Below are 25032 nucleotides of genomic sequence, written 5' to 3'. Positions count from 1 at the left end.
AGAATTCTTTGTGCAGAAAACCACTGAATCACTAAAATATGTATATTTACAGAGCTGTGAAAAAGTGCCTCCTTTCATGATTTTTTTTTTGCATATTTGTCACACTTAAATGATTCAGATTATGAAACAAAGATAACCCGAGTAAACACAAAATTGAGTTTTTAAATTATGATTTCATTTAATAAGGGAAAAAGCTGTCCAAACCTACCTGGCCATATGTGAAAAAGTAATTAAAACCCCCCTTTTGCTAAATCATGAATGAACTTTGATTAACATAATTTTTGTGAAAGCTGAGTTAAATTTCACTTACCACACCCAGACCTGATTACTGCCAGACCTGTTGAATCAAGAAATCACTTAAATAGAAGCTATCTAACAAAGCGAAGCACTTTAAAGAAATTCAAAAACAGATAAGAACTAAAGTAATTGACATATATCCATCTGTAAAGTATTACAAAGCCATTTCTAAGGCTTTGGGACTCCAGTGAACCACAGTGAAAGCCATTATCCTCAAATGGAGAAAACTTGGAACGGTGGTGAACCTTTCCAGGAGTGGCTGGTCTACCAAAATTACTCCGAGAGCATAACGACAACTCAAGGAGGAGGTCATAAAAGAACCCAGAATAACATCTAAAAATTTGCAGGCTTTGCTTGCCTAAATTAAGTTCAGTGTTCATGATTAAGCGAAAACAATAAGAAAAAGACTGGGCAAAAATGGCATCCATAGGAGAGTTTCAAGGCAAAAGCCACTGCTGACCACAAAAAAACACAAAGACTTGATCATCCCAAAGAATTTTGGCCAAATATTCTGTGGATAGATGAGACAAAAGTTGAACTTTCTGGAAGGTATGCGTCTCCTTACATCTGGCATAAGGCTAACACAGCATTTCATAAAAAAAATCATACCAACAGTTAAACATGGTGGTGGTAGTGTGATGGTCTGGGATTGCTTTGCAGCTTCAGGACCTGGAAGACTTGCCATAATTGATGGAACCATAAATTCTGCTCTCTACCAGAAAATCCTGAAGGAGAATGTCCGGCCATCAGTTTGTGATCTCAAGCTCCAGCACACTTGGGTTATGCAGCAGGACAATGACCTGAAACATACCAGCAAGTCCACCTCTAAATGGCTCAAAAAATTCAAAATTAAGGTCTTTGAGAGGCCTAGTCAAAGTCTGGACTTACGTCTAATTGAGATGCAGTGGCATGACCTTAAACAGGCTGTTCATGCTCGAAAACCCTCCAATCTGGCTGAATTAAAACAATTCTGCAAAGAAGAGTGGGCCACAATACACCCACGGTGATGTGAAAGACTCATTGCCAGTTATCGCACATGCTTTATTGCAGTTGTTGTCCCCAAGGGTGGCATAACCAGTTTTTATGTTTAGGGGGAAATTACTTTTTCACATAGGGCCAGGCAGGATTGGACAGCTTTTTTCACTTAAAAATAAAAGTATAATTTAAAAACTGCATTTTGTTTTTACTTGAGTTATATTTGTGTATTAATCAAGCACAGTTCCAGTCAAACTGTAAAAAGAATTGTATCTGCTGACTTTTAAAAAATAGCCACTCACCTGTCTCCGATTCCGCGGTGTTCTCCCCAAAGCCTATTTCACCATCTGTCCTGTGTTCCTTGTACCGGTATCTTCAGTGTGGGCACCGGGCTGTGACAGCTTGTGGCTTCACAGCCTGGTGCCCATTGCACAAGCACAAGCAGCACTGCACATTTTGAATGGTCCCCTAGTCTTCTGGGACCTGTCACAGGCCCCAGAAGACTATTGGTAGGGAGGGGGGAGGACAACTTTTGCTTCTAATTGCCTAGGTGAACGCAGAAGTGGGAGTGGACACCTGTCAATTTCAGGTACACCCCCCCCCCCCCGCTCCCTAAAGATGCCAATTCTTCTTCACACTGTGTGTGTGTATATGTACAGTATGTGTATGTATGTATGTTATATATATATATATATATATATATATATACATATACATACTCTGGGGCTTATCCACTGCCTTGGGACTCTATTTGAGCAGGACCAGGATATCTGGAAGGTAAGGCTACCCTCAATTTATTCTTTAAAATTTATGTAACTAAATGCTATGATTCTAAATTATTGTACCATAGGTAGGGACTCTGTTGAAATGTTTTATGTTTAAGTGATACCCCTATTGGACAACTTGAATTATTAAAACTAAAGTTTAATATTTTAGTGTGTGGTGAGGAATACAGCACCAAACACATTAGTTATGTGTAATGGTGTGTATCCCATTAACTGCAGCTGGCTGCTTCATGTACAAATCTTCCCTGCTGTGCCTCCTCAGAGTCACTGTATACTGTCCTGAGTGGCTGTCTTCTGGATCTCTACAGAATAAAAGAAGCTGCTGCAACTGAGGCAAGTTGCACCACTTGCCTGCATCCTTCCTCCCTCTCCTCCATTCACAGAGCACCTATGATTATTGTCCCACAATCCATTGTGTTCTGCAAATGAAGGTGAAGCAGTTAAATGACAGGATCTCCCCTTGCCCATTTACAGAACACAGTAGAGGACATTTACTCAAACTGAGACACTCAGAATCTGGTGCAGATGAGCATGGTAGCCAATCATCTTCTAACTTCAGCTTTTTCATTTTAGCTTTGACAATGAAAGCTGATTGGTTTCTATGCAGAGTTGCACCAGATATTGCACACTCCAGTTTTTGTAATTCTCCCCCCAATTGCAAACAAGCTTGGGATTTTTTCAGCTGCCTTTAGCAAGGCTTCTGCTGTGTTGCCGTCCCTTTCACTGTATTTTTGTACCACATCACACACTTCAGTGCATATGTTCTGCATTTTGTATTAGCCCTGTGGTGGGTTTTATACTGCACCTTGTTGCATTGACATTTTTATTTTTTCAAAAATAACTTCTGTTTATTTGACTTAGTACACACTGCAGTACTTTTCAATGCACTGCAGTGCTGATGTGCATGAAAATTTTACCTTTCTAATTTTTCCTCAGCGCACACAGATGTAAACTGACAATACAGGAAACTGTGTTGACCAACGGAGCCACCATAAAGTGGCTACATATACAAAGTGAAGTGACTGGCCGTAGATGATACACAGTGATTAAACTAACCGTCCTACATAAGTTGTACCTGTTTATCTGCAGCCTTCTCTCCTATACAGCCTTCTAAAACACACATTTTACAGAATTTTTCAGCAATAGAAAGGAGGGGGTAGGGATCACATACACTGCAAAGCTAGAACAGCATTTTTCAACCAGGGTGCCATGGCAAAATTCTAAAAAGTGTGGCTCTCTGTGAAAAAAAAGGCAGACTTTTATCAAGCTACATGATTTCTCCTCACTTGCCTCCACAGACGATAGGGAGGTACAGGTTAGCTGGGGGGAAGGGGGGGCTGGGGTTGTCTGTGGAATTCTCCTCTCCCTGGAGAGAGATGTTGGATTTCTCCTCCCCTAACCTCTCTCTGGGCGGCCGAAGATGGTGAACGAGACTTTGGATGTGGCCACATCCTTCACTCCTTTCACAGGTAGCTGCTACGGCTTCATGCATCTGCTCCCTAACACTACATTCTGCTCAATGACTGACACTACATAATGCTCACTGACTGTCACTATGTACTACTCACTGACTGCCTCTACATACTTACTAACTCCCACTACATATTACTCACTGACTGAAACTACAAACTGCTCACTGACACTACATATTGCTCACTGACTGACACCACATACTGCTCACTGACTGACACTACATTATTATTATTATGCAGGATTTATATAACACCAACAGTTTACAATATAAGGGAACCCAGTACAATTAGTCCTCATGCACACTGGATGTTTTTATGGCTGCTGTTTTAGGCTTTTTGCGTTTTTCTCTACAGCCAGTAAACTCATCAGCATGTTATCCTATGTGTTCATGCACACATAGGCTTTAATCAGCGTTTTTTTGGCTGGAAAAAACCCCCAGAACTAGTTGGTTTCTAGAGGATTTTGTTAGCTGTAAAAATGCTCTAACAATGGTAAACGCAGCAAAACGTGGTAAAAGATTGCAAACAGGCATTTTTGGGTGTTTTTTGAGCCAAAATGTGGGTTTTTTTTGTGTAAAAAAAACACTAAAAAACGCAAACGTGGAAATACGCAGCTACACACTAATGGAAAAACGCTAAAAATGTGGAAAAACTCATGTTTTCAGTGCATCTTTCTACAGCTAACGCTACTGGTGTTTTTAAAATGCCCAGTGTGCATGAGGACTTACAATACAATTCAATACAGGACTGATCATAGGGCCCTGCTTGCTAGAGCTTACAATCTAACTGACTGACACTATATACTACTCACTGACTGACAATACATGCTGCTCACTAACTGCCACTACATGCTGCTCAATGACTGACTCTACTGTACATACTGCTCACTTACTGCCACTACATGCTGCTCACTGAATGACACTACATACTATTCACTGACTGACACTACTGTACATACTGCTCACTTACTGCCAATACACACTGCTCACTGAATGACACTTTATGCTGCTCACTGACTAACATGGATTCATGAAAGACAGAAGTTGTCAAACAAATCTGATTTCTTTTTATGAGAAGGTGAGGATTACCTTGGACAGAGGGGTGGAGGTAGACGTGGTATACTTGGACAGACGGGTGGCAGTGGATGTGGTATACTTAGATTTGGCAAAAGCATTTGACACAGTTCCCCACACACGGCTAATGTGTAAGATAAAGTCTACAGGCTTGGAAAAATCTGTATGTAAATGGATAGAAAACTGCCTAAAAGATCGTATTCAGAGAGTAGTGGTTAATGATTCATACTCTGAATGGTCTAGGGGTGTCAGTGGTGTACCCCAAGGTTCAGTGTTGGGACCCTTACTTTTTAATATATTTATAAATGATATAGGGTCTGAGATTAAAAATCCCATTTTGTCTTTGCAGATGACACCAAGCTGTGCAGTGGAATAACGTCCTTACAAGATGTCTCCAATTTACAAGCCGACCTCAATGCACTGTTTAATTGGGCATCTATGTGGCAAATGAGGTTTAATGTTGATAAATGTAAGGTTATGCACTTGGGGGATAAGAATATGCATGCATCATACATACTGGGGGGGGTACAACTGGGGGAATCAATGATGGAGAAGGATCTGGGAGTTCTGGTAGATCACAAGCTTAATAATGGCATGCAATGCCAAGCTGCGGATTCTAATGCAAGTAAAATCCTCTCTTGTATTAAAAGAGGTATAGACTCCAGAGAGAGAGATATCATATTACCCCGGTACAAATCATTAGTAAGACATCTGGGATAAGCAGTTCAGTTTTGGGCACCAATTCACAAAAGGAACATTGGGGAAATGGAGAAAGTACAGAGAAGGGCAACCAAACTGATAAGAGGCATGGAGGAGATCAGCTATGAGGAAAGATTAGAGGAACTGAATGTATTCTCTCTTGAGAAGAGGAGATTAAGGGGGGATATGATCAACATGTATAAATACATCAGTGGTTCATATAGTGAAATCAGTGTGGCGTTACTCACCCTGAGGTCATCACAGATGACAAGGGGGCACTCTTTACGTATGGAGGAAAAGAAATGTAATCTCCGAACACGGAAAGGTTTCTTCACAGTGAGAGCTGTGAAAATGTGGAATAGACTCCCTCAAGAGTTGGTTCTGGCCAGCTCAGTGGATTGCTTTACAAAAGGCCTGGATTTTTTCTTGGATACGCAGAATATAACTGGTTACTATTTATAGGTAAAGTTGATCCAGGGAATATCCGATTGCTTCTCAGGGATCAGGAAGGAATTTTTTCCCCTGCAGGAGCACATTGGATCATGCTTTGCTGGGTTTTTTGTCTTCTTCTGGATCAACTGTGGGCTTAGGATTATAAATATTTTTTTTTTATGGTTGAACTGGATGGACTTTTGTCTTTTTTCAGCCAGACTAACTATGTAACTAACATTACATACTGTTCACTGACTAGCACTATATACTGTACTGCTCACTGACTGACACTACATGATGTTCACTGACTGACAATACTGTACATACTGCTCACTGACCACCCTACCACTGCATACTGACCTATCCTGCCACTACATAATGTTCAATGGTTTCTGAAGGTACAAGAAAACTCTGTCACAACCTACTGACCCCTGAACTCTGCCTCACAAACCACATTTTAGGGCATGTTCTCATCAGGTGAGATGCAGGAATGCATGTAAAATTGTGTCTGCACCGCACAAAAAAGCACTACCTTTTGCAGATGCACACATCTAGCAAATACATGTACTGTAACAAGGTTAGCTCGGCAGCGGGTGTGTGTGACCCCCTGGATGGGTGCACAACACAAAAAGATAGGCACAGCACAACAATAGTGGAGGTGAAAACAAACAGGTGCAATTTATTTACAATATTTACAGAAAAAATGATAAACCAAAAAGAAACATCAAAATAAATCCTGGCCAACTTGGCTACTTACTGCAACAACAGCTTTTCCCTAGCTACCCACTAGGTACAGCCTGCTGCTATACCTAGTTGCTAGTACTGGGAGGTTAGCCACACAGGCTTTGGTCTCTCTGCACACAGATAACAGGTCAGCTCCCCAGACAGTTCAGGCACAGATCTGGTTCCAGGGTGGAGCAACTCCCTAAGCACTCTGGGAAGCTTTATACAGGTGTTAATGAGCCCACTACCTTCAGCTGGGCTCATTATCTCAGTGCTGAAGGACTCAGCACTTCCCTCTAGTGGTACAAATCCCCATAAACCCTGAACCTCGGAAAAATATATCGTCCATCCAGGACGCAACCAGGTGATTTCACCTGCCTACTGTCACAGTACGTTCGAGCCTGCTAAAATGCATAGTACCACAGTGCGATGCGTTTTGGTGCTGTACAATTTTAATACTTGTGCCAGCACCTTTTTTACATGTTTAAGGCACATAGGGCAGCCCACTGCAAAATGTGATCCACAGAAATTAGCATAATAAACGACACTCAGGTGCACTTTCTGGTGTGAATAAACCTTCAGACTGGTGTGCCCTGAGATTCTAAGGGGTGAGTTGACTTAAAAAAAAAAGGCTAAGAAACACTGAACTAGAGCATTAAGCCCTGTGACCGCTGATTATAGCAAATTTACGGACTCCACACAGGCTCATAGAAAAACATGTAGAGCTGAGGCTGAGTCACCCACTTTGTTGAAGGGGGGTGGGCAGTCTCCCAGGAGGCTGAGGTGTTGGCTTAATGTATTTTCAGTGACTCACGGAGACAGTAGAGGGATCAGAGAGGAACCACACTTGGTGCTTTAGATTCAGGCGAGTACACACTGTAGAGGGATATGCTTTTACTAATTTTTCATATTTGAGGTTTACAACCACATTAGGGAGGATGGGGCTAACTCCAGATAAGCCCGCCATCTATGCATTGATTACTTATATACTGTATGTCCCAGGTGTAGAACTCAGCTGTCAAAATGTAAAAAAGTGTTCTGTGAATAAGAACACTACATTTTCCGACAGCTTTAGCAGCTGTCGGCTTGTAGCTTTCAATGAACTACCACAGCACTGTGGAGTGCCATGGTAGTTCATTTAGTCTTCCTGTCAGTAAGTATCTGCTCACCCGTACGAGGCACACATGTAGTACAATAAGTGAGCGCTAAAGGTTGTTGCAGCTGCTGAACACCAAAAGGCACCAAACAACCTCAAAAAAGCTAGATGAACAAAGGGTGCAGCGCTAAAAGATCATATACACAGTAAATAAACATATATATGGTTAATCAATCCGTGACTTTGTGTGCTCATTAGTTTCTATTACAACTATATGTAACACACCATAGTCACTAAATAAAGTGCAAAAAAGAACAGTCCACACATGTATTGAATATCCGTGTCACTCCACCGTGACTGCTAATACACGTAAGTATACAGTCCACAATATCCCAGTAGATGTGGTGTAAAAGAGATCACAAGGATCCTATTGGTATGTTCAAAAGGTGATGGTGTCCAAACTGATAAAAGACTGCGCACTCCCCAGATGCACAATCAGTATGAGCATGTAAGAGATAACCCCTCTTAAGGTAAACATGGGATTCCCTCTGAAGTATGGTCTGGTCTGCCGCTGTCTCTCTGCTCACTCAGTAAACAGGTATGGCACTCACTTCCTTAACCATGGCTCTGCAGGGGGCGGGAAGCAGGAGCTTCTTGTGTCACAATCCAGGGAATGACATCCTTATGGAGATTAAAAGGAGGCATGGAAGTCTTTACATGTATTACATGTATTACATATAGTTGTAATAAAAACTAGTGAGCACACAAAGTCACAGATTGATTAACCATATATGTTTATTTACTGTGTATATGATCTTTTAGCGCTGCACCCTTTGTTCATCACCTGTACGAGGTGCATGGGCATACAGATACACTGACAGGTCTGAAGGAAGCCTTCATGACACCAGCATTCTGCTTCACAGGCTCCAGAAGCGAAAAATAATAAGTGCACTTTTTTGTTAAAAGGTGAACGTATCTTTTAAGGGCCTTTTCTGCCTCTAAGTGCCTCTCAGTGTTAGTCTATGTATCCATTCACAGGCATTTAGAAACAGGGGAGGTTAGAGGCAGAAAAAAGGTGAGGAGAGGAGCATTTTGCCATAAAAAAAAGCCAGAGGGGCCTAAGCATGTGTTAACGTGTCTAAATGCACCTTAAATGCTAGGCACGTTTAGTGCTTGAGAGGTAATTCATTTCGATGATCAGGGTAAATGAATATTCTGGCCAATGACATGAATGAATGCCAAAATGCCTGAAGCATCTGAACGTGGCTAAATGTCGCTGAACTCATCCAAACAAACTGTGCTTTTTTAGGTGTGTTTTTTAACGCTGCTTTCTCCTGCCAGGACAATGGCGTTTCGAAGAGTTGCATATGCATGAGGCCTTAGAGATGCTTTCTTTTACTTTACCTTCGTTTCCTGAAAATGTCATGTTTAAGACTCACTCTAGTCCTTGTTTAATCTCCCTCTCTGCTGCCTATACACCCCAACAGTCATTCACTAGGAGGTTCAGTGTGCTTTTTTTTCTCCACCCATAGCTCTCAAAGCCTCTTCTGCAGCTGAGAACAGAGGTTATCTGGTTAAAAATGGTATGTGTATATACACGCTATATTGCCAAAAGTAATGGAACACCAGCCTTTACACACATATGAACTTTAATGGCATCACAGTTTTAATCCGTAGGGTTCAATATTGAGTTGCCCCATTCTTTGCAGTTATAGCAGCTTCAACTCTTCTGGGAAGGCTGTCCGCAAGGTTTAGGAGTGTGTCTATGGAAATGTTTGACCATTTTTCAAGAAGTGCATTTGTGAGGTCAGGCACTGATGTTGGACGAGAAGGCCTGGCTCATAGTCTCCATTCTAATTTATCCCACAGATGTTCTATCAGGTTGAGTGCAGGCCAGTCAAGTTCCCCAAACTCGCTCATCCATGTCTTTATGGACCTTGCTTTGTGCTCTGGTGTGCAGTCATATTGGAACAGGAAGGGGCCATCCCCAAACTGTTTCCACAAAGTTGGGAGCATGAAATTTTCCAAAATGTTTTGGTATGTTAACGCCCTAAGAGTTCCCATTGCTGGAACTAAGGGGTCAAGCCCAACCCCTGAAAAGCAACCCCACAGCATAATCCCCCCTCCACCAAACTTTACACTTGGCATAATGCAGTCAGGCAAGTATCATTCTCCTGGCAACTGCCAAACCCAGACTCATTCATCAGATTGCCAGAGAAGCGTGATTCGTCACTCCACAGAACATGTCTCCACTGCCCTAGAGTTCAGTGGCGGAGTCGATTTCACCACTGCATCCAACGCTTTGCATTTCACTTGGTGATGTAAGGCTTGGATGCAGCTACTTGGCCATGGAAACCCATTCCATGAAGCTCTCTGTACATTGTTGTGCTGATCTGAAGGCCACATGAAGTTTGGAGGTCTTAAGTTATTGACTCTGCAGACAGTGGACAACTTCTGCACACTGTGCTTCATTTTACGTGGCCTACCACTTAATGGCTGAGTTGTTGTTGCTCCCAGTTGCTTCCACTTTGTTATAATACCACTAACCATTGACCGCAGAATATTTAATAGCAAGGAAATGTCACGGATGGACTTATTGCACAGATGGCAACCTATAACGGTACCACGCTTGAGTTCACTGAGCTACTGAGAGCGACCCATTCTTTCGCAAATGTTTGTAGAAGCAGTCTGCAATCCTAGGTGCTTGACTTTATACACCTGTCACCCTAGAGGTGATTAGAACACCTGAATCCAATGATTTGGAGGTGTGTCCCAATACTTTTGGCAATATAGTGTATATTACTACTGCAGAACAGGAAGTCAGGTAGTTTGGGATTTGACTGGCACATAAATTAAAATGTGCAACAGACACCTGTGTGTAGGGCATAAATAAGATATTCTCCATCTGTAAGGATGTCTCAAGGCTGCAGATTTGCATATTAGTTGCTGCTTGGGGCACTGCAAAGGAAGAAGATGTCAGTGTTAACTGTTTATATTCAGTGATTTAGAAGCTATTTAATATTCTGGTTTTTAATTAAGCAACAGTTTATCAAAGAAGGTTAGAAGCTGCTGTGATCAATGAATATCTCAAATTATCAGTTTTACTTCTATTTTTTAAATGTAAATGGTCCTGGTTAGTAACAGGCTTATGGTGGGCATCAGTATTAAACAAGTTAATTTCTATAACAGTTTTACTAGCATACCTGTGAAAAGAGCTATCTTTGCCCACACAGAATGCATAGATTTTTCATGCATCTGTGTGCAGGATGTCCCAATCTTGTATATTGGGATGCAATGGTTGCATGGACACAGCTGCTGGTCCCAATTTTATAGGTATGCAGGTGGGGGTGCATATCACAGAATGCACTCTGTCTGTATACCCACATCGCTGTCAAATTGGGACCAGCGGCTGTATCCATGCACTTCTGCATCCCAATAGACATGAACTGGACTGCTTGCATGTAGATGCACAGGTTACCTGTGGGTGAAAATGTGTGTATAGATAGGTGCGCCCTAATGTGGAAATCACTTTATAAACCATAAACACCTGCCACAAACTAGAGCTCTGAATTATACAACTAAAGCTATGAGACGATTAACCATGATTGACACATTTGACATTGTTATATGCAGTCTTCCATGCATCCACTCTGCCCAATATCAAGAACCAGCCAAAAGCTATATTGTATGTCATTCAGAGCACAGCATTATTATGAATGAAGTTTGCCTTCTAAGTTCCATGAAGAGTACAAAATAGACACTGGTCTACTTGAAGCACATCTAAATTCAAAACCTTTTTTTTTCTGTTTTGGGTTTTTTTAGGTTGAGATGAGATTAAATGCTTGTTTTTTTCCACTTAAGCTCAATTGGTATACTTGCCAACATTTTTACCCCAGCGCTTGGGAAACTGTCATCCTCTTCCACACATATCAAGCCTACCATCCTGGTGGGTGGTTCTGCTTGGATTAAGCTTGCTTTCCACAGAGTGCAACCCTAGATAAAGACAACTTTTTGTGGTATTCCACCCTAATTATGTGAGAATAGCCCACTCACAGCTGAGACACCCTCAGTAATACCCTTTGGAGAGTTTCTTCGCATGTGGGTGCATGTCACAGAATGCACACTGTCTGCACACCTACGCCTGCAAGGCTGTCAAATTGAGACCAGTTGTTGCATCAAAAAGGGATGGTGCTGTGATTTCAGAAAACAGCCCTGGAGCACCATTGGGTCAGAGCACGATGATGTTATGCCATCTGTGTCCTGTTGCGGAGAATTTTTTCCATAGTTGTCACCCCTAGTGTCCCCATTGGAAGACTTTTCCTTTATTGCTGTTCTGGTGACAACTCAAAATTTTTAATTTTCCTTCACTCTCCATTCCAGTAGCAAAGGGCACCACCAAAAATGGAGAGAGCAAATTTTCCCAGTGGAAACACAGAAAACAAAAAAACTAACTGAAGTTCTAAAGCCTCACCACTCTATTCAAAACTATTCTGAACTAAAAAAAAACAGGATGCACTGTTGTCACCACCAGGAAATATGCCCTGAGAAATGCCATGCAGTCATCACAAAAAGTGGCCACAAAAAGACTGTAGTCAGGGTTTACAAGGGACTTATTTAGTTATTATCAGAGGTATTTATATAGTGCTGACAATTTACGCAGCATTTTACATATATATTAGCCCTCAAGGAGCTTACAGTCTATGGGCCCTGCATGCATACATACATTTACAGTACTAGGGCCAATTAGAATTTGAAGAATATTTTAAAGCCAAAACTTCTTTTTAGTTTTGGATAGAATGTTTTAATTTTTTTTTGTCAAGTGACACTTCTATAGACACATCAGAAAGTGAGGGAATTTTCTCCAAAGTGAGGGTAAATGCTTTCCTATGAGGTTGTCACCAGAAAAGGAGGACATGTTGGAAGATTTCCTTTCTATTCCTGTTATAAAATGTTAGATTTGTCCCTAGTGTGGATGGCAATGATCGCCAGGACAGTAGTGAGGTGACATTTTCAAAGTAGGGACACGGATAGAAATAAGATACTGATGGGAGCTCTGACTACTTTATCTACCCCCCCCCCCCCCATAAAAAGAAAGTTTTGCCTTTAGTCACACTTTAATTATCAAGATTCTCACAAAGAGCCCAAATACAGCTACAGACATCCTTTACTATAGGAAACTTCTGAACTGAGTCAGAGTATAGGGTTCAAGCTACATAGCTCTAGAAGCAATACACTAAAAGCAGGGGTGCTCAACCATTTGAAGAGTGTGGGCCACTTTAGTGATTTAATAACTGGTCGGGGGCGACAATGAAATTCTTCAGAATTTCAATTTTCTTTATTTTGACAAACAATTGATTAATGTTCTTGATACTTTTTTTATTTGCACTAACATACAGTTTTCAGGACAAGCTTTAAGGGTGTGTTCCCTTCTTCAAGGTCCAAGCAGTACTTAAACAACAATCAGGAGCATCACTTTCCTTGGGACCAATCCCCATTTGATGTTTACCCATTATTTAATCCTATCACAAAAATCACATTTTTTTATTAACCAAATTACCATTAAACTATTTTACCAGTAATCACTCAAGTGTGACCAGCCAATAAAGTTCTGAAGCCAGTGTTAAAGCCTTTGCTATATCAGGGTCATTGCAGCCATCATTTAAACAAAAACAACAGAACAGGGAAGTACATGCCCAAGTAGTGTGATAAACTTCTTTATCAAGCAAAGATAAAATGACACATATTGCCCTCACATTTTCCCAGAATGACACCAAGCTCATCGCACAACTGTGAGAATCCACTTTCAGAACCCCTATATGGATGCCACTAGACATATTCCACTCAGCTAAAGGCTTTTCTCCTTGTGTTTGTGTGTTAGGAAGGAAAGAGAAAAGTGGAGAGTCAGTCACAATAGCGTCTTGTGTATGACAGTGGCCGAGATTATGGAGTACCAGCAATCATTCAGTAGAGTAGCATCAACCCGAAGGAGGCTGTGGGGGTTGCCATAGGTTTGAGATCACGAACCACATCAGACGGCAATGCAGGCCATGGGTTGAGTATTCCTTTACTAAAAACACCAATATTTAACTAAGAATACACTTAACTCATGTATTTAGACAATATTTGCTTTTCCTTGATATCAGCTTTTGGTAAAATTATATTTTTTTTCCTCAAATGACCTTCAGAGATATTGCTTTAACCGTGACAAGAGAATTTTCTGAATTTTACAAAGTGGCAGAGCTGGGCAGTCAGGACAGATGTTGTGGGAGTTGACAGAAGATGGAATTCAGCAGATGGCTGTGAGTATGTTTGGGATATTCATGTGCCACTCAATCTATGGATAGGATACAAACGCCATGTTCATGGGACATATGCCATGAGCCCGCCAGAGAAACTCCCCACCTCCTCTAGATTCCCGCATTTGTCACTGTAAATTCACAATGATTCATAATCCGGCAAATTCTGTCGGAAAGTGTCAGCGGTCTCTGTTTTCTGTTCATCCTCGGAACAAACGTCAACATGGATTTCTGGCTGTTAATACACTCACGCAAAACAGTTTTGTCTTAACTTGTTTCTGCCTGTGAATCTAATTTGTAAGTGGGAATCAAAATAAATGCATGTTTGTGGAGAATTCTTCTAATTACAACTACTGAGAGCAGAAGGGGATCTTTCAGAAAAGGCAGGTTCCTTTCAGGATGGCGGTATGTTTCAAACTGTCACTGAGACAAAACACACAAGGTGATAGTTCTCTCTCAGGTGTGATACTCTTGAGGTAGCACCACATTAAAGGATAGCTATGCTGAATTAATTATGGAAGCTGTCATTGCTCACCTCAGCTTTCTAAAATGCTACTTGCCTGGATGTCATAATAATAATCCAATCGGTTAACATATTCCAAGTCACTGATTCAGAAGTATGAAGATTGGAAGTTTTAGCTTCATGTGCTATATACTTGGACTCCATTAGTGTCTCAGAAAGTAGTCCATTTCCATTCATGAAAAATAGGGTACCCTGTCCTCCTGAAACTGCTCCAAGCAGTAAATCATTTGGTATGTGCTCACCCAAGTCCACTTTAGAACCTTCAAAATTCTTAAGCCCTGATAAAGGGAGAGCGTGTTTGTGCCTTGAAATGTGTTGGCTTTATTCTGCTATGAATTAATTTTATCATTAAATTGCCTTGAACTCTTGGACATTAGTTTGGTGCTCTCATTGGATTGTGTGTATTTTTATTCTCAACTCTGGGTTTTTTCCCTGTTCCTGAGGGCAGTCCTGTTTTGTGGAGTGCTGCCAAACTGGAGCCAGTGTGCCCAGTGGCAACTTCAATGACCCTTAGAAAATATGCCCCTTTTATTCTTGTGTTCAGAAAATATTGAAGTCAGACACAGTTATGCAATTAGTAATTCCAGAAGGAGGTCAACTGATATATGATCTGAACAACAGGTAGATGTAAAAGAAACACATTAATGCAGGTCTGTACTTTTGTTTAAAGCAAACAGATTAAGTACCTTAATTTTATCAAGTATTCACCTCTTGCAATACATGTACAGCAGAGCTCAGAGTGGGAGGGAGAGAAGCAGTAAAAGGAGTCAATGAGCTCATCATTTTTTTGCTTCTCATTCACTATCCATAGCCTTGGCTCAGAGGAAGTGGATTGAATGATGCTGGTTCATTAAACTCTGAAGAATGGGACCAGTAGCAGGAAAGAAGCAGTCCAGAGGACAGCCTCAGTATTGTAGCAAAACTGCCTTTTTATTTTATCTTTCAATAAGTTTTTTTTTTTTTTTTTTTTTTTTTTTTTTTACTGGAGTCCTGCTTTTAAGTGGGCTCTTAATTTCTGAGAAAACTAATAAGTCACTTTGATGTATGGAGTTTAAGCTGCAAACACTTGTATTCTGCTTGCTCACCCTGCTACTACTTAATTTCCTTGGCCACCTGCATAGGAAATGTTGTGTACCCCCAAGTGAGGGGGAGCATTTGACACTTCCCTTGTCTTCTAGAAAAGTTTGTTACCTGGCTGACAGATCAAGAAGCATGGTCCAGGATAAGTTTCAACTTGCTCAGCAGCAGCAGGTAAGTACACATACCTTTTGTTCTCTACAGTAGTGGTGCAGGTTTGCATTAAATACTCCCATTGTGTTCCGAATGGGGTTATATATTGGAATAAGTCTATATACAGTAGTTGCACAGCCACTTAGATTATAAAAGACCAAAGTCTTCTTTAATGCATGCATTTTTTAAAACCACAGCTTATCTAGAGAGGAATATACACTTTATAAGTCCAAATTGCCTCAAAGGCCACCTCCACCCACAACAGATACAGTATTTCCATTTCATTTTGGTGCAATATCCCTGTCAGCCCATCATTCAAAGTTGAAAAATGGTGTTGTTACTTGAGTGGAGACAGACATTTATTTTATGCTTTGATGGGAGAAGGAGAATATTTATAGTTACATCTTGTCACTGAAGTCTTCAATATAAAAGAAAACACCCAGTGATTTAATCTATTGGTGCCTGAAAATACTGAAATACAATGACCTTTAAAACAGAACTAACCTGAATATGTAACTGCAATACAAAATGTTATTTGGGTGTGGTCATTGTATATAATTATCTGCAATTATCTGTCCAGATGTAAAGCAATTCGGAGAACTCGCGTACCTTCTTCTGCAGATAGAGATTTTCAAAATACTACCTCTAACTCTTTCCTTTCCCTATGCTCTAAGAGTTGTCATCACAGGCCCAGGTCAGTGTAATCATTGTTCTCTTCATGGTCTCCATTTATGTGAACAAAAAGGAGCAAAGGTGATGTTTGCTCTATATACCTTTTTGATTCAATGTTTCTACCAGGAGCTTAAAAAAATACGTTTATGTTACAGTGCACACATGCAGTCACTGCAGATCACAAAGTGCAAAAATTAGTAAGCCTTTGCAAATATTTTGCTACAGTATACAGAGAAAATGTCAGCAGACCAGGACTGAGAATAAACAATACATTGGGAATCCTTTTTGATGTGCATTCTGCTTTTCACAGTCTCATGTAATGGAGGATATGCAGGACTTAATTAAGCTGCCTGCTTCCAGCAGTTTTTGATCTCCTGTTATTACATTAGTTGCACACAACACAGGAAACATAAATTAAGGCTCTGGGCACTGAATAGAATAAATGAAAAAGGTAAGTCTTAGACAAGGCATGCTGATCTCAGTCCTGGTCTGTAGTTACAGTGCAGACTACAGACAGGCTAAATGTACAGGATGACACTAGCGTGGAGCTGAGATAAGAGCTTTCAAAGCAATATAAAAAAAGGGCAGAGGTAGGAGAATATACTTTCAAAGTTTCTTATTTTAAAAATATAGTTATCCTTTAAAAAGATAAATAAAATAAAAGTCACACATTAGATACAGTGGCCTTAGGTTTCCCAATCTTTGCGAGTACTGTGCGCAATTAAAGTCAACTTGTAAAGATTATGCCAAACAGGGAATTGCAATTGCAGGATAAAGAGCACCTCCAACTCCTTGCAAATCAGAGTTTTCCCAGATCGTTGGAGAGTTCCTGTGGATGCCAATTGATTTCTTTTTAAAAAAGAAAAGGGAAATAATAGTTCATCGTGAACATCCACCTCCATCCTCAAGCTAGAGCAGTGAGGCAGATGCCCTCGGCACAACGATGCTTTTACTGTTTCAGTGAAGGATTCACTGTATATGGCCTTCATGGCAGCTGTAATCACTCTGTGCAAATGTAATATAGTAACTATAATGTGATATGAAGGGTTGGGAGCAAGCATCGGTATGAAGATAGCTTGTGGACACGGTTGCATTAGTTCTATTAAAAACCATGCATTATGCCATTATCCAATGTACACAAAGCCTACAATGGCTGGAGCACTTACATAAAAAAGCACTTCACTCTTGATTGTACATGATGGAGCTGCTGGCACAGCTGAAGGCCTCACATGAGAAATGAGAGACAAGGGTTTCTCTGGATGGGCAGAAGCACCAGCCATGCCTGTATAGAGGATGCTGTTACCATTTAAATAATGAATTCTCATGCCAGCAGTACATTGTAGATATATCTATCATGGGAAATACAAAGAACACCACCTTCCTGCTTTTGCTTTACATGTTGGCATTGCTTAATTTATTCTGCTAGTAGTTGGTAACCTGATATTCTAGTAAACCATAATCCTGGGCTTGTGATATTGCAGGACATAGTTAGATGTCACTACTCAGGACATTGTCTACAAATTCCTCTTTTCTGGAAGCCTAAGGACCACCCTCAAACCTTCCATTAATTTCCACCTCAACAATATTATTATCATACAGGATTTATTCTACAGGATTTATATAGCACCAATAGTTTGGACAGCACTCTACAACGTGAGGACAGACAATACAATTACAATACAATTTAATGCAGGAGGAATCAGAGGGCCCTGCTTGTTAGAGCTCACAATCTAAAAGAGAGGGTCAATTGATATAAAAGGTAATAACAGTGGAGGGTGAGCTGATGGAGAAAATAAAGTACAGATGTTAGGTGGGAGCAGGAAAGGCTTGGCAGAAGAGATAGCTTTTTAGGCAATATGCTCTCTAAAGCTGATCATGCACATTACAATCTGATTGTACAATTTTCTTTCCATTTTATTAGAACTTTAATGTGTGAAAGCCTACCAGATTTAATGTAAATTGAACAGATAGTTTAGGTAGAACCTCCTACTATACAGTGATGCTTGTGCCTACCCTTAAGTGGCTTCATCACTGGAGTATCCCTGCAGAGCTGCAGGGACACATCTGGAGGTGTTGAATATCAAAGAACCTAGTGGTGCCTGCAAGTTTAATACCTGTATTTTAAGGACACAATCTTGGGAATTCATAAACAGCATTGTAGGTACTACTTAGAATGCCCTACTCTGCACAATAAAGGTTAGTGTACACAAATCTGGCACATGGAGGTGAGGGTCACTGAGACTGGAGTGTCTGTACAGTCCTCAGTGCATGCTCAGCCTCTTGTTAGCTAGGGCACATTTGGCTATGCAGCCAAAAGGGTCAAAACAATGGATAACTCATTTCAGAATCAATTGATGGTAATTCTTTTTTTAATCTGTCACAGCTGCAACAATGATCCTAATTGTGAACTACCTGAATCTGGCACGTTTCACTACTGGTACTAAAACTGGTACAAAAACGGTTTCAATAAATTAGGCACCGGCCATTTTAAGAGATCAAAACTGCAAGAAAAAATGTTGCTATTGCTGTTCTTAATTCACCCAATGTTGTTAGGATTTGCATAGCAGTTACTTATTTAGAGAAACATTGCCCAGTAATTTTCCTGCAACCTCCAAACTGCCCTGGAGCTCATAGAGACAGACACATTCACTTTCCCCGTTAACATTAGACTTTAATGAGTGTGAAGACAGCACTGCTAATTAAAATGCAGTGGCAGGGCTATCCCTTTGGTTTTTTTTTTAGTAAAAAAGCCAAGAATCTATCATCTCATTCATGAGAATAAAAAGCCAAAGATGATGTTAGGTTTTGTGAAGAGCTTTCCAAAAAACACTGTACCTTAGAATCGTTTTGCACACACTAATTTTTACTGTGCTATAGTATTAGTGATTCTATTATCATTATCATTAATTGCGTTACATAAACGGAAATTCTACTCAGAACTAGGTGGGAGTCTGGTGCATTCGCATCATCAATTAGGTCAATACAAACTGAGTATATGATGAAAAAAGATAAGCACAGGTTACCATCAAGAAACTGTGTAGTTATATGTAAATCCTAAAGTGATTGTAAAGGTGTGTGTGTGTATATATATATATATATATATATATATATATATTTATTTATTTTAAATAGCATACATGTCATACTTGCCTGCTCTCAGTTGTTTTTCACAGTGCATCCCTGATCCTCCTCTTCTCTGGTCCCCCGCTGGAGCTCCTGGCCCCTTCTTTCTGCCAAGTGCCCCCACAGCAAGCAGCTTGCTATGGGGGAATCCAAGCAGGCTTGTTCCCGAGCCACTGCTCTGTGTTTCCATTCACACACAGTCACAGCTCAGCCGCACCCCTGATCTCTCTTCATTGGCTCACTGGCTATGATTGGCAGTAGTTGAAGCCAATGGCTCTCTCTGCTTTCTCAGTCAATGAGGAGAGAGAGACATGAGACAGCCAAGGCTCTCGTGCACATCATTGGATCAAGAAGGGGCTCAGGAAAGTACAAGGGGGGCTGGGGGAGGCTGCTGCACATAGGCACATAGAATGCATGAAGGTAAAAAACCTTGAGCCTTTACAACCACTCATGTGGGCACACTCTCAAGCTGGGTTGTGTGCATCCATAGACATACACAGTGTGGCTAGGACCCACCCCCAGTTCCCTTTCCACAGGTTTTGATTAACAACAGCAGGATCTAATATATTCTATTGCTGTCTCTGTGTCCTGTGAATATAGACAGGCACAGCACTGGATCAAAAGAGGAGCCAGGTATGTAAAGGGGTGTGTGTGTGGGGGGGGGGGGGGCACTGGGGGAGCTGATAATGGAAAGATTCTTTACCTGCAGAGAATGCATTAAGGCAAAAAATGATAACCTTTTTGCTTTTAGAACCAGTTTAAAGACCCAATTGAACCATCTGTATTAATATAAAGCAATCAAGCTGCATATACAGTATTATACTGTATATATACAGTAATATATAAACCACTCATTTAGCTTTCTGGGTGAGTTGGACTGATGCTCTCACACAGAATACAACAGTCTGAGTCTCCAGCAGTCAGACATATGTCTCCCTGCACACTGCTCCAATCAACAGCACTCTTGCTACCCAAGCAGCACTGTTGATTGGATATATAGCAGTGCTAGATATACTAGCAGATAATGATAGATAGATATACTAGTTGTCGAAAATAGAATTAAAGCCTATACAAATTATGGTATAATACGATCACATACTAAATTAATCTTTTGTATACTCTTAAGAATAGCATACCATCAATAATGTGAGCACAATACAGACAAAATATTCTAATTACAACACTAATACCTATTGAGAGAGACACACAACTACTAGACACAGGGAAATGCTATTTTCCAACATCGCTAGATAATGAATACTGATAATTAGATATTCACTATTATCTATATAAAATATTCAGCCATCCATTGTTATTAGTTTTGGTTAGAAGAGCTTTATACCTATTCATTGCAACCTATTCACCAATTCACCACTGTTTGTATGGTTTTTTGGTAGCCCACTCAAAATAAACAGGCTGTCCTAATATAACACACGCTAACAAGTTAATATACAATACAACACACTTTGGCAAACGTGCGGTAAAAAAATGCAAAGCTAAGGTGTGAAGAGGGCCTTAGATTGGGAAAGGATCAGAAGGACGTTTGTTGAGTTTTTATTGCTGCCTGTGATCTCATCAGGAATATTTGACAGGGGTTACAAGGGCAGAGCATGAAGGTAAATCTCTCCAATGAGGGCACAGACAGCAATGAAAACTTGGAAGTGATCCTTATACTTCTCTACTCAAAAAAAAGTGGTTTGGCTGGAGTTTCACTTTAGAAGTAAAATTAAAATGTAAAATACACTGTGTGAAAAAAGAATGAACACACATTGGAGATATTATTTTTATTCTTGCTTATTTTGCTATAAATATAATAGGCGAAACTTGAAATTTGGTCATACCCCACATTTTCCATTTTGCACTCAATTTCTTTTCTTGGGTCAAAATTCCATGCATTGCACTGCTATATTCACAGAATACAGAAGCAGCAGTGGGAGCCATGTGCTCTTGCTGCTGTCAATCCAATCCTGTGAGGAACTAGCAGGGGGCTGGGTCTAAACTGTGATGCATGTGTCTATGGATGCACACAGCCCGGCTCATGAGCGTGCCCCCATAGCACACAGCTTGCTATGGGGAACTCAGAGAAGGGGTTTAGCTAAGAGGAGGTTAGGGACCACTCTGTGAAATATCATTGCAAAAGAACAGGTAAATATAACATGTTTAATATATTAATTAGAAAAATGCTTTTACAATCACTTTAAAGGGGGCATTTAACTCACTTTGTGGATATTTCCACATACTCCTGTTGTGTCATGGGGCAGAAAATGAGATTTAAATTCAATATGAAAATATTACTAGTTTTACAATATTACTTTTTGATTTTGGTTGAGTAGTGGCTACATCGATTGTTCCAGTATTCAATTCCAGGTGGCATTTTACTGTTAGCCTTTTTCATTATAATCACTCCAATTTGTGGGATTTAAATGAAGTCAGCCCTGTTTTTTAAACAATCCTTTCTTCCTAATTTTTTTTTTAAGTTCCATGACTGGATGTAAATAATGCTTAGATGAAAGCTTACTACTATAAGATACCAAGGACTTACTATAATCGAATATTAGTGCATTTTAAGTTTAATTCACTAAGTTATAATGGTTATTATTTACCATAATGACTTTTATTTGCAGCATAAAGCTGAAAATAGCAGTCACAGGGCTAATAATAATGATCAATATGGCAAATTATTATAGCACATGGCAAAGATCATTGTGGAAAATGTGATCGCTTGCAGCAACCAATCAGAAATCTAGTTTTGTTGTTTTAGCTAATTTAAACTGAAAAATAGTGACGCCTGATTGGTGGATGCAGGTCATACCATCTTACTGCTTGTTTTACTATGTTCCCTGATACAAGATATTGAAAGTGACAATTTGTTATTTTACAGCAGAATTGTTTCTAGAATTGCCCTTTCTAACCTTTTTTTTAACATGGAGAAAGCCTTAAAATGTATTTCTGGTTTTAGCTACAGCTACAGTTCATGGTGCATTAGTGTGATGTTCATTGGGAAGAATGTTCCTTACATTTGTGGTCAGAAGGAAGAATCCCCCCCCTTACAGATGGTTAAAAAGAGCATTGTTGTCAGTGGTTACTTAGACCAGTGTTTCCCAACCTTTTTTAAATCATGGCACCCTTTAAAAATTATGGGTAGTCCCGAGGCACTCTTTAAAATTATGTACAGTCTTGAGGCACCCCATTTTAAAATAAAATGCCTCAAGACTGTCCATAATTTTAAAAGGGCATCCTATTCTAAAATATGAGAAACTATTCTAATAGTTTTTATAATGCAGCAACATCCAGTCTTGTAGGACACCCAACACCAGAGGTGATTTAGTCACTAAAAGGCAGGCCTGTCCACCCGCTGGCTTGTATACAAGTTATGGGCAATTTTTAGACATTTTGCCAAGGCACCCCTGAAAAAACCTAAAGGCACCCCGGGGTGCCTGGGCACCCTGGTTGAGAGAGGCTGACTTAGATCAATATGCAGATAGGCTGTTCTAGATTAATAAATAGTTTATTTTAACTTACTGCTTTTAGGTGTCCTCTAACCTTCATGACTAAAAACCCTCTTAGATAAGATATGAATAAACTACAACAAAAAGCTCTAAGCTCCCTTCTAAAATACTACTATAATGAGTACCTGTCACCTAAGCATAATGAAAACAGCTGCTCCTTGTATAGCAACACTGCCATGTCATTAAGCAAAACAGCTAACAGGCCATACCATTCACAAAATGGATGAGAGATGCATTTCTGATCATGGCTATGCTGAGCCAATGGCTACAAGCAATGCTTAAGGGTCATCCATGCCCAAAGCCTATATTTGAGGGTTGTGTAGGTATTGGCATTCTGAATTGAATGCTGGCTCCCAAATCTTTTGAGAGCTCCAGAGTTGAGCTATTCCCACCAAATATGTTACAAAATCAAATGATGTCACACTCCCGCAACAGATTCTCCATTATAAACAAATAACTGGGGGATCCATCTCTGAGACAGCTGGCACCTTCATTATGGCTTCATGGTGAAAACACAATTTACCACATAAAAATCTTGTTTCTGAAGATGTCAAGAAAGGTAAAAAAAAAACATGGAATAGGTTAATTTAACAGTTCCTTCTTGCAGCTAAAATGCCTGCTTTGAGTGGAGATAGCCTTTAAGCCATTTATAATTATTATTTACATCTGACACAACTTTAAAAAAAAAGGTATGGTTCACCACTGGAACACTTTTACGACTCGTGACCACCAAGCTTGTAATTGCACTTAGTCAACACTTGGGAGCTCACTACCATCACATCATTAAAGCATATTCCTGTACATATGCTTGAAACTCTAATCATTATAACTCACTTTTGATATTTACTAGTGTGAAAACACAAGGGACAAACCTAAGATATGTCCATGCACCGTTTTAATTGCGAGATGCAGAAACAAGTACATAGGTTTGTTAGGGGAAGGAGGGAACACCAACAGAGGACTAGGGCCATCTATTTTAGAATACATTGCTGTTGTCAATAGCTGTCAGGACACGTAAACAGATGCAACAGACCCCATTTATTTTGTGTACACATATGCAATGAAGTTCAACGCCTAATGACTATTGCAGAACAACATTGAATTAGCTGCTCGCCTTTTCAGGCAGTTTGCCACTAATTTGCAAGCTTGTGACAACAACAAACAATTAATGAGCTGAAGACAATATAAAGATATGGCATAATCTAACCGATACATTCACATTATGTATTGCAGAGACATACAAAGCAGTATAGGCTTATGATCTAGTGATATATACCTGGGGAATGATGAGATGCATATATTTGGGGTGACAGCAGCTCTATTAGAGCAGGATAACTACAGAATATATGGAGTCGGTCAGATTTAGCATTGGAGGATCTGTTGATAAGAATTCCTGGCTTAGCTGTTGGTATGCCAGTGACATATGTCAAGGCTGTAAGATTTATGCTGGTGTCATATGTCAGGGATGCAAGAGGCATCTTCGTGGGATGCTGTTTGATGTAGGATGCTGACTCGTGAAAAGAATGCTGTATACATTTGTTAGCAGAAATTCATTATACATTGCTATTTACAGATATATTTTACTCTTGTCTCATATGTTTTTGGCAGATCAGTATGTATCATATATAAAGCTGACATCGATAAATTACTACTCTTTTTCCTTTCAATTTCTTCTGATCAGAATAATCGATCTATAACCACCATTTTATCAATATTACAAAATGGCAGGTTTTGATCAATAGGGGGAAGATACAATCATGAGTAATCAATCACATCTGCATTTTCATATGCAGTCTCCCAACCAGATCTATCTCAGTGCAGCCGATAGATGCAAACCGATAATTGTCCACCCTGGCCAATTGCATTTAATCTATATCAAGTTTTGCTTGATGACAAGAGAAGTTATGGCTGCTCAATCATTTATCAATTCGATCAGATGATGAAATTGATGCATGTGGGTCCACCATAAGAAAGACCTTGCAGAGGTTTTCAAGGATGCATCATGTGTGTTCCAGCTTCAGTGTCATGTATGCCACTGCTGTGTTGCTCAAGATGCATGCTGTTTACCTGTCTAGCTGCACTATGTAGGTTGCTGATGCCCCTTGTCATGCTTAGAATAGGATGATC

General features: G+C 40.1%; 1 protein-coding gene across 1 annotated transcript in view; it reads right to left on the bottom strand.

Annotated features, from left to right (window-relative positions):
- LRFN1 (leucine rich repeat and fibronectin type III domain containing 1) overlaps positions 1-25032 on the bottom strand; it is a 240561-nt gene that overhangs the window by 214137 nt on the left and 1392 nt on the right. The gene's annotated exons all lie outside the window — the stretch shown is intronic.

The sequence above is a fragment of the Staurois parvus genome, unplaced genomic scaffold, assembly GCF_062004578.1.
Source record: "Staurois parvus isolate SC_StPar_1 unplaced genomic scaffold, SC_StPar_1.0 ptg000232l, whole genome shotgun sequence".
NCBI lineage: Eukaryota > Metazoa > Chordata > Amphibia > Anura > Ranidae > Staurois > Staurois parvus.
Note: the sequence above shows the minus strand (reverse complement) of the source record. Positions and strands in the feature narration are given on the sequence as shown.